At 43.7% G+C, this 10956-nt stretch overlaps 2 pseudogenes; both read left to right on the top strand.

Annotated features, from left to right (window-relative positions):
• Positions 1-4738: 4738 nt before the first annotated feature.
• On the top strand, positions 4739-5830 carry LOC139838586 (uncharacterized; annotated as a pseudogene).
• Positions 5831-5941: 111 nt separating this feature from the next.
• On the top strand, positions 5942-7234 carry LOC139838585 (uncharacterized; annotated as a pseudogene).
• The last annotated feature ends 3722 nt before the right edge of the window (positions 7235-10956 follow it).

Below are 10956 nucleotides of genomic sequence, written 5' to 3'. Positions count from 1 at the left end.
GATTTCCTGGATCACCCGAAGGGCGACACGCTCCAAAGTGTTCACCAGGTTCTCAGAATGGCGGTGTAGCGAATGCGCTACCATGAAATTGATCTCCTGACGCAGAGACCTGGTGCGTTCTTCTGAAGGGGTAGACAGGTCCACTCCATTGAGCGCGCTTTCAGGCGAGAACCCTTTCCACCTGATGCCGTGTGAGCGGGTCCTCTGGAAAGAGCCGATGAGGTCGGCTTCGAGGATAGCTTTGACCTCGTCATACTTCTTCTTGAGCTCCTCGGTCAGATCCTCGTACGTGACTGGAGTACCTTCCGCCATCTCAGATGTAGATGGCGATGCAGTGGATGTCGAAGACTGTCCCACCGGGCGTGCCAGAATGTGTTGGCGTCCGAAACCCACCGGCGAGCAACGGCTGGCAATACGAAGAGCCGGGAACAACCTAGAGCTGCGGCTGGCCCTGGTCCCTCCGAGCGACGGCCCGCAAAGCTCCTGGTACACACGTCCCGATGCTGGTGCAAGGGCGTGCCACCTGACCTATACCTGGTCAGGAAGGTGATGGATTTGCTTCGCTTAGTTTCCTGCATGGCATACACGTAAACATTAAATACGAGCCTCGATCGGCTCTCAGGTTATCCTGTGAATCGGCTCAAGGAGCCGATCCACCCATGGTTCGTATGAGGTCTACGATCACATGGTGGTCCTGCTTGATCGATATAAAGCTAAAGCGACCTACGACGATTTAGGGTTTTCACCACATAATCGGAACATCCTACGCGTGATTGAGCCTGGCAGCCACGCACGATGATAATAAACCAACCCTAGACAAGGCCTAAAAACCAACATGAAGTTGATCCCCGGAACATCTTATCTAGGGCTAGCAAACTACACCCTACGTGCTACTGGATCCTTCAACCCGTTTGCAAGGCCTAACTATGCAGATATTAAACTAATCCTTGAAGAACAAGGAGCAATCATAACGGATCGGATCTACTAAATAATGATCAAGCAAGGTGCCGCCCTACACCTAAGATAGGTGTAAGGGCGGCTAGACGTCTAAGGGTTGCATGGACGAAAGCATGTGACACGATGAAACAATGCTAACCCTAACACATCTATGATAACTACGTTGCTCGCCATCAACAAGGCTTCAGCACGAGCAACGCATGAACAACGAATAAACGTGTACTGCCTAGATCGCAAGATGCGATCTAGGCAGCATGATGCTTACCCGGAAGAAACCCTCGAAACAAGGGGTTGGCGATGCGCCTAGATTGGTTTGTGATGAACGTGATTGTTGTTTTTCTCAATAACCCTAGATACATATTTATAGTCCGTAGACTTTCTAACGTGGGAATAATCCCAACCGTGCACGAGCCAAACTCTAACTAACCGACACGTATCCTACTATATTTACAGATACACGGGCAAACTAGCCCAAACTTCGTGCACAAGGCCGATTCATGTATATCTTCCATGTATATTCTTCAAGCCCAATCTTGATCGCGGCCCACCTCTGATCCGGTCAAATTCTGGTGATAACAGGCTCATCGTCGCGGAGCGCGACGAGCGCCTCCGCCTCGAGTGGGCGCGGTAGTTTCCGGACGACGTCGCCGCGATTGAGGCCTTCTACGCGAAGAAGGAGGAGGATAAGGTGGCGGTGGCGGCGAAGAAGAATGTGGATCGCGACGAGCGGCGGGCGAAGTCGGCGGCGAGGACGGCGGAGAAGGCCGCGAGGAAGGCGGAGGAGAAGAAAAACGGCGCCGGCCCATCGACGATCGTCCTCTCCTCCTCCTCCTCCTCCTCCTCCTCTTCCTCCTCCTCCTCCTCCTCCTTTGAGTGGACATTCACTCCGGTGTAGGACACCACTCGCTCGTCAGATTTCAACTGGGACTCCGAGTAGTTTAGCGTAGTTTCGAAATAAAAATGTCGTTGTAGCGTCGAAGTTTGAAATATATTTCGTATTTTCAGTTAATTTTTCGTGTTTGTTTGATCTATTCCGTAGCAAAATATGATCAAAAAGTTGTTTGCGCCGCGCTGCGCGCTGTATAATGGCGCGCTTGGCGAAGGAACCTTTTTACCACCCGAGCACGACGCTGAATTTTGGCGCGTCCATCGGGGGAAATTTCAGCGCAGCGCGCTATACGTTTACAGCACGGTACAAACGACATTTAGCACGCCGAAATTTAGTGCACCTATTGAAGATACTCTTATATTGAAGATGCTCTTATATACTTTCTCGTTGACCGAACACCGGCCGGGGTTGAGCTAGTCTATCAAGAAAATCATATATTACATGCAAGTAACTCAACCGAGTTAAAATCGTACTCTCTCCGTCTCAGTTTAGTAGTCTTCCTCGTATCCCTAGATCGCCAATTTAAATTATATAATACAAAAATTATATCATTAAAAAATAAAATATCTAAATTTTCTAATGATATAATTTTTATAACATATAACTAATGCTAACTTGATCAAATTTATGACCTAAAGGTACGCGCACATCTAATAAACTATGGGAGAGGGAGTATATAGATAGTGTGCACATGCAACACACAAAATTTCTGCTAGAAGTTAGCAATAATTAGGGGCACGGTTAGTCGATCATGATCTTATATGTCACAACAAACCTCATTGTCCATCGTAAAGCATAGTTAAAAGGAAACTCAGCGCGTTCGTGCCGCCATGATTGACAGTGCATCCTTTTTTTTTTTTTGAAAGTAACAGTGCATCCTCCTTCTGCACACCACACATACTCATTTTCGATGTCACTGCCAATCATTTTAACACGGTAAGTAATAATAACATCTCATTTTCAAACGAGCAAATTTAACCTTGAAGCAGAGCTCAACTACCATGGTCCACGCGTAGCAGTAGGAGTAATTTCTGGACTTCAAACCAAGAACTTGGCTCCTGTATTCGAGATGTAATTAAAATGTGAGAACTAATCGTTTCATGAATAATGCTAGCTGTTAAAAGTATAGGATGCCACAAACTCCTGGTCTGCCTAGGTATAGGTATAAGGCATAAAAAGATGTTCAACAAAGATGTACATGCATGATATTAGAAAATTATTGAACAGACTAATTTTGTGCGTTTTAAGAGATTTTTTGTATACTTGTGAACACCCCTATTTAACCCACAGTTCAATTCTATAGACACGAAAGATAGGTTGTAAGATGCCAGAATGTGACTTAACATATTGTTAATTTGCAATACATAGATTCATACGGTCATTAGTAGAAAAGAGGGCTTTGGCTTTTTTGCTTCAAAGAGCATTAGCACCGGTTTTGGTACCAACCCAGACTAAAGGGGGTCATTAGCACCGGTTTGTGTGGCTAGAACGTCCAGCAGACCAGCCGCGGCATTAGCACCGGTTCGTGCGGGATCTTTAGCACCGGTTCGTGACACGAACCGGTGCTAAAGTTTTGTCGTCAGGAACGTGGCAGCCGCAAAACCTTTAGCACCGGTTCGTGACACGAACCGGTGTTAAAGGTAAACATTAACATCGGTTCGTGTCATGAACCGGTGCTAAAGCCCCCCTTTACCCTGTATATTCAGCTCCCCCCCCCCCCCCCCCCCCCGCCAGCCCTCACTCCATTTTTTCTTGGTGGAAGGTGTGAGGGTTGTGTGCTTGCTTGCTTTTCTTTGCCATACATATGAGGTGCTCGATGATATATCTGAGAGAATGATGCCGCGTGATTTCACACAAAACAAAAATGATATGAGGTGCCGGAGCGACACCTAAGCTTTCTCCTCTTTCTTTCCTCCTCGATCAAGGTTAAGCAACTTTACCCTTTCATTTGTACAGTGGTTATTTCCACTAATTATATATTTATATATATATATTATGATGTTTTGTAATGGTATTTTGATAAACTTAATTATATGATATAGATGAACCGGCGGCAATGGATGTACGTTGACCGATGCCAACCCGAGTTCACTTCGGGCCTGAAAGATTTTCTCCGTGTGGCTGAGAAAAACCCACAGGCGGATGGTTTTATGTGTTGTCCATGTGTTGATTGCCGAAACTTAAAGCAATACAGTAAATGGCAAGTCCTTCACTCCCACTTGCTTTGGAAAGGTTTCATGCTCAGCTATAATTGTTGGACCAAGCATGGAGAAAGAAAGGTTATGATGGAAGACAATGAAGAAGAATAAGAAGATGATGATGATATGTACCCTAACTACGGTGATACTGCAACGGGGCATGATGAAGATGAAGAGGCAGGGGGAGCTGAAGATGAACAGGCATCAGATGAGCCCGTTGATGATGATCTTCGTCGGGCCATCGCTGATGTACAGAGAGAAGCAGAAACTGAAAACGAGAAGCGAAGTTAAAGGGCATGTTAGAGGATCACAAAAAAAAGTTGTACTAAACTTGCGAAGATGGCAACGCAAAGCTCGGTACCACACTACAGTTGCTGCAATGGAAGGCAGGGCCTGATATATGTGACAAGTCATTTGAGAAGTTACTGAAAATAATGAAGAAGAGGCTTCTAAAGGATAACGAATTTACTGACAGTACGTACAAAGCAAAGAAGGTTCTCTGCCCTCTAGGATTAGAGGTGCAGAAGATACATGCATGCATTAATGACTGCATCCTCTACCGCGCTGAGTACGAAAATTTAGAAAAATGTCCGGTATGCACTGCACTGCGGTATAAGATCAGGCGAGATAACCCTGGTGATGTTGAGAGCGAGCCCCCCCCCCCCCCCCCAGGAAGAGGGTTCCTGCCAAGGTTATGTGGTATGCTCCTATAATACCACGGTTGAAACGTCTGTTCAGAAATAAAGAGTATGCTAGGTTGTTGCGATGGCACAAAGAAGAACGTAAGAAAGATGAGATGGTGAGACACCCCGCTGATGGGTCGCAGTGGAGGAAAATTGATAGAGAGTTCCCGAACTTTGCAGGTGACGCGAGGAACTTAAGGTTTGGTCTAAGTACATATGGCATGAATCCTTTTGGGAAGCAGAGCTGTAGTCATAGTACCTGGCCTGTAACTCTATGTATCTATAACCTTCCGCCTTGGTTGTGCATGAAGCGAACGTTCATTATGATGCCAATGCTCATCCAAGGCCCAAAGCAACCCAACAACGACATTGATGCATACCTAAGGCCATTATGTGAAGAAATCTTATAGTTGTGGGCCAAACCAGGTGTACATGCGTGGGATGAGAACAAACAGGAGTCATTTCACCTACGAGCGTTGCTTTTCGTGACCATCAATGATTGGCCTACTGTTAGTAACCTTTCAGGACAGACAAACAAGGGATACAATGCATGCACGCACTGTTTAGATGAGACCGAAGGTGCATATTTGGAGAAATGTAAGAAGGTTGTGTACCTGGGGCACCGTGGATTTCTTCCAAAGAGGCACCCCGTCAGAAAGAAAGGCAATCATTTCGGAGGTGAGGCAGATCACCGGGAGAAGCCTGAACTCCGTACCGGTGATGCTTTACTTGATATGGTCAAGGACATAAAAGTAATCTTTGGAAAGGGTCCTGGCGGTCAATCTGTTCCGAATGATGTCGCTACCGGACACGCACCCATGTGGAAGAAAAAATCTATATTTTATGAGCTACCCTATTGGAAAGTCCTAGAGGTCCGCTCTTCAATCGACGTGATGCACGTGACGAAGAATCTTTGCATGAACCTGCTAGGCTTCTTAGGTATGTATGGGAAGACAAAAGATACACTAGAAGCACGGGAGGACCAGTATCGTATGAAAGTCCCCAAAAAACAAGCAAGAACAGAATTACAAGACGGATACAGGGCGTCACTTAAGTCCTTCCAGCTACGCTCTTACCAAAGCAGAGAAGAAAATCTTTTTTGAAGTCATTTGCAGTATCAAGTGTCGTCTAGCTTCTCATCAAATATAAAGGGGATTATAAATATGGCAGAGTAAACATTCCAAAACCTGAAGTCGCATGACTGCCACATTATTATGACGCAGTTGCTTCCGGTTGCACTGAGGGGGTTTCTGTCAAAAAATATTCGAATACCCATTGTGAAGCTATGTGCATTCCTCAATGCAATATCTCAGAAGGTAATCGATCCAGCTAGTCTGCCAAGGTTACAAAAGGATGTGGTGCAATGTCTTTTTAGTTTTGAGTTGGTGTTTCCGCCATCTTTCTTCAATATTATGACGCATCTCCTGGTTCACCTTGTCGAAGAGATTGCCGTCCTCGGTCCTGTATTTCTACACAATATGTTCCCCTTTGAGAGGTTCATGGGAGACTTAAAGAAATATGTTCATAACCGTGCTAGGCCAGAAGGAAGCATCTCCAAGGGCTATGGAACAGAGGAGGTCATTGAGTTATGTGTTGACTTTATTCCTGACCTTAAGTCGATTGGTGTTCCTGAATCGCGGCATGAGGGGAGACTAAGTGGAAAAGGCACGCTAGGAAGGAAATCAATGATATGTAGGGACGGGATTTCTTTCACTCAAGCACATTACACAGTTCTACAAAGTTCCACCTTGGTGGCCCCGTATATCAGTGAACACAAGAATATTGTACGCTCCCAACACCCGGGGTAGTCAGAAGACTAGATTACACATAAACATATGCAGCCTTTCGGCGGTTGGCTGCGAACACATCTCATTAATAACAACGATGTTGGAGATCAGTTGTACTTGTTGGCCGGGTCACCATCTTCGACTGTAGTGACTTTCCAAGGGTACGACATAAATGGAAATACCTTCTACACGATCGCCCAAGATAAAAAAGCACCAACCAAAACAGTGGTGTCCGCATTGATGCAACAAACACTAACAATGGGGAAAAGGACACATATTATGGTTACATAGAGGAGATATGGGAACTTGACTATGGACCTTGTTTTAAGATCGCCTTTGTTTTGGTGCAAATGGGTCAAGCTAGATGGAAAAGGGGTAGAGGTAGACCAGCTGTACAGAATGACAACAGTGGATCTCAACAATCTTGGTTACAGAGACGAACCATTCGTCCTAGCCAATGATGTGGCTCAGGTTTTCTATGTGAAGTACATGTCCTCCAAACCGATGAAAAGAAAACATAAGGAAACGAGCTCATCCGATGAGCCAAAGCGTCACATAGTTCTTTCAAGGAAAAGAACCATCGTGGGAGTCGAGGACAAGATAGACATGTCAGAAAATCATAATAAGTTTGGTGAAATTCCTCCTTTCACAGTGAACATTGACCCAACCATCGCGTTAAATGCTGAAGATGCTCCATGGTTACGGTCGAAGCGATCATAAGGATTTTTTGTGATGTATCAGTAACATTGGTCGTATAACCTAAATGCCATGAAACCTCGAACATGATAGCTCATATTGTGAAGAATTTTTTGTGATGTATGCAATTATCCAAGTTTATTATTTTTCCTTGCAACTATGACACATAATATGACAGCACGCGAAGGTTTCGCGTTGTTTGGTGAATTTTTTATGCTCGTTTCAAACTATATGCAAAACGGCGGGCATGAAGATCCTTCGCTCGGGGCGGAGTTTCGCTAAACTTGCACTGGATCTCTGATGAAATAGCATGTTGTGAACCCAATAAAGATTTTTACAAAAAATCTTGAGCATTATATCATGTGCCTATAGTTTAAATCTAGCCGGCTGATACGCGTGAAGCACACGTCCGTTGGGAACCCCAAGAGGAAGGTGTGATGCGTACAGCAGAAAGTTTTCCCTCAGTAAGAAACCAAGGTTATCGAACCAGTAGGAGTCAAGAAGCACGTGAAGGTTGATGGTGGCGGAGTGTAGTGCGGCGCAACACCAGGGATTCCGGCGCCAACGTGGAACCTGCACAACACAATCAAAGTACTTTGCCCCAACGTAACAGTGAGGTTGTCAATCTCACCGGCTTGCTGTAAACAAAGGATTAAATGTATAGTGTGGAAGATGATGTTTGCGAAGAACAGTAAGAACAAGTATTGCAGTAGATTGTATTTCAGATGTAAAGAATGGACCGGGGTCCACAGTTCACTAGTGGTGTCTCTCCAATAAGATAAATAGCATGTTGGGTGAACAAATTACAGTTGGGCAATTGACAAATAGAGAGGGCATAACAATGCATATACATATTACGATGACTACTATGAGATTTAATCAGGGCATTATGACAAAGTACATAGACCGCTATCCAGCATGCATCTATGCCTAAAAAGTCCACCTTCGGGTTAGCATCCGCACCCCTTCCAGTATTAAGTTGCAAACAACAGACAATTGCATTAAGTATGGTGCGTAATTTAATCAACACAAATATCCTTAGACATAGCATTGATGTTTTATCCCTAGTGGCAACAGCACATCCACAACCTTAGAACTTTCTGTCACTGTCCCAGATTCAATGGAGGCATGAACCCACTATCGAGCATAAATACTCCCTCTTGGAGTTACAAGTATCAACTTGGCCAGAGCCTCTACTAGCAACGGAGAGCATGCAAGAACATAAACAACACATATATGATAGATTGATAATCAACTTGACATAGTATTCCATATTCATCGGATCCCAACAAACACAACATGTAGCATTACAAATAGATGATCTTGATCATGATAGGCAGCTCACAAGATCTAAACATGATAGCACATGAGAAGAAGACAACCATCTAGCTACTGCTATGGACCCATAGTCCAAATATGAACTACTCACACATCAATCCGGGGGCGATCATGGTGATGAAGAGTCCTCCGGGAGATGATTCCCCTCTCCGGCAGGGTGCCGGAGGCGATCTCCTGAATCCCCCGAGATGGGATTGGCGGCGGCTGCGTCTCTGGAAGGTTTTCCGTATCGTGGCTCTCGGTACAGGTGTTTTCGCGACGAAGGCTTTAAGTAGGCGGAAGGGTAGGGTTAGAGGCGGCGCGAGGGGCCCACACAGTAGGGCGGCGCGGGCCCCCCTTAGGCCGCGCGGCCCTAGTGTGGCGGCGCCTCGTCGCCCCACTTCGTAACTCCTTCGGTCTTCTGGAAGCTCCGTGGAAAAATAAGACTCTGGGCGTTGATTTTGTCCAATTCCGAGAATATTTCCTTTGCAGGATTTCTAAAACCAAAAATAGCAGAAAACAACAACTGGCTCTTCGGCATCTCGTCAATAGGTTAGTGCCGGAAAATGCATAATAATGACATAAAGTGTGTATAAAACATGTGAGTATCATCATAAAAGTAGCATGAAACATAAGAAATTATAGATACGTTTGAGACGTATCAAGCATCCCCAAGCTTAGTTCCTACTCGCCCTCGAGTAGGTAAACGATAACAAAGATAATTTTTGAAGTGACATGCTATCATAATCTTGATCAATACTATTGTAAAGCATATGAGATGAATGCAGCGATTCGAAGCAATGGTAAAGACAATGAGTAAACAACTGAACCATATAGCAAAGACTTTTCATGAATAGTACTTTCAAGACAAGCATCAATAAGTCTTGCATAAGAGTTAACTCATAAAGCAATAAATTCTTAGTAGAAAGCTTTGAAGCAACACAAAGGAAGATATAAGTTTCAGCGGTTGCTTTCAACTTCAACATGTATATCTCATGGATAATTGTCAACACAAAGTAATATGATGAATGCAAATAAGCAAATATGTAAGAATCAATGCACACAGTTGACACAAGTGTTTGCTTCTAAGATAGAAAGAAGTAGGTAACTGACTCAACATAAAGTAGAAGAATGTCCCTTCGCAGAGGGAAGCATGGATTACTATTTTTGTGCTAGAGCTTTTATTTTGAAAACATAGAAACAATTTTGTCAACGGTAGTAATAAAGCATATGTGTTATGCATAAGACATCTTATAAGTTGCAAGCCTCATGCATAGATTACCAATAGTGCTCACACCTTGTCCTAATTAGCTTGGATTTACATGGATTATCATTGCATAACATATGTTTCAACCAAGTGTCACAAAGGGGTACCTCTATGCCGCCTGTACAAAGGTCTAAGGAGAAGGTTCGCATTGGATTTCTCTCTTTTGATTGTTCTCAACTTAGACATCCATACCGGGACAACATAGACAACAGATAATGGACTCCTCTTTAATGCATAAGCATTCAACAACAAATAATATTCTCATAAGAGATTGAGGATTGATTGTCCAAACTGAAACTTCCACCATGATTCATGGCTTTAGTTAGCGGCCCAATGTTGTTCTCTAACAATATGCATACTCAAACCATTGGATCATGATAAATCACCCTTACTTCAGACAAGACGAACATGCATAGCAACTCATATGATATTCAACAAAGGTGTAATAGTTGATGGCGTCCCCAGAAACATGGTTACCGCTCAACAAGCAACTTATAAGAAATAAGATACATAAGTACATATTCAATACCACAATAGTTTTTAAGCTATTTTCCCATGAGCTATATATTGCAAAGACAAAGAAAGGAATTTTAAAGGTAGCACTCAAATAATTTACTTTGGAATGGCAGAGAAATACCATGTAGTAGGTAGGTATGGTGGACACAAATGGCATAGTTTTTGGCTCAAGGATTTTGGATGCACGAGAAGTATTCCCTCTTAATACAAGGCCTAGGCTAGCAAGGTTGTTTGAAGCAAACACAAGTATGAACCGGTACAGCAAAACTTACATAAGAACATATTGCAAGCATTATAAGACTCTACATTTTCTTCCTTGTTGTTCAAACACCTCACCAGAAAATATCTAGACTCTAGAGAGACCAATCATGCAAGCCAAATTTTAACAAGCTCTATGTAGTTCTTCATTAATAGGTGCAAAGTACATGATGCAAGAGCTTAAACATGATCTATATGAGCACAACAATTGCCAAGTATCAAATTATTCAAGACATTATACCATTTACCACATGAAGCATTTTCCGTTTCCAACCATAATAATGATGAATGAAGCAGTTTCATCCTTCGCCATGAACATTAAAAATGATTCTAAGAACACATGTGTTCATATGCAACAGCGGAGCGTGTCTCTCTCCCACAAAAAGAA

Source organism: Lolium perenne, chromosome 3 (assembly GCF_019359855.2).
Source record: "Lolium perenne isolate Kyuss_39 chromosome 3, Kyuss_2.0, whole genome shotgun sequence".
Taxonomy (NCBI): Eukaryota; Viridiplantae; Streptophyta; class Magnoliopsida; order Poales; family Poaceae; genus Lolium; species Lolium perenne.
Note: the sequence above shows the minus strand (reverse complement) of the source record. Positions and strands in the feature narration are given on the sequence as shown.